Raw genomic sequence first — 501 nt, 5'->3', positions numbered from 1 at the left:
CAGGGAATCGAATGATGAAACGGATTGCTCGCGATCAGAATCAATCGTAGTGACGTCATCATCTTCTCCTGATCTAATCAAAAGGTAAGAATGGAAGCTGATCATTAGAGGGCTCTTGGTTCGATTCCCAGAGCCATCTATAATACTAAATGAGTAACTGGATTTTTTAAAGAGGTCTGAGAGGTCTGATAGAGAGAATTGTAACTGCTAAGGTCTTGTCGTCCCGAAAGCGAAGAGAGAAGGAAGACAGGATAGGAGAAAGCCAGCCGTTCCGAGAACGAACATTATTCCATCTGGATAGCATCCGCCCCGGGCTTGAATCGAACCCGCGGCCTAGCGCTTAGAAGGCAGACGCGCTGCGAACCAAACTAAATAGGATGGCATTCCTTCTATCAAACATAAAAGTAATGCTTTTCTCTCACAATTTCAGATATTCGCGAGACTACTACATAAACAACAGCCTGGCCACCGCCTCCTCCCTTCTCTCCTCTTCCTCCACCT

General features: G+C 46.1%; 1 long non-coding RNA gene across 1 annotated transcript; it reads left to right on the top strand.

Annotated features, from left to right (window-relative positions):
* Positions 1–3: 3 nt before the first annotated feature.
* On the top strand, positions 4–470 carry LOC113473603. The gene is made up of 2 exons (XR_003395537.1): positions 4–84; positions 431–470. It is a non-coding gene; the product is annotated as an uncharacterized LOC113473603 (long non-coding RNA).
* Positions 471–501: the final 31 nt, after the last annotated feature.

Source organism: Diaphorina citri, unplaced genomic scaffold (assembly GCF_000475195.1).
Source record: "Diaphorina citri unplaced genomic scaffold, Diaci psyllid genome assembly version 1.1 scaffold48010, whole genome shotgun sequence".
NCBI classification, from domain to species: domain Eukaryota; kingdom Metazoa; phylum Arthropoda; class Insecta; order Hemiptera; family Psyllidae; genus Diaphorina; species Diaphorina citri.
The sequence above is the reverse complement of the archived record's forward strand: the minus strand, read 5'-3'. Positions and strand labels throughout refer to the sequence as shown.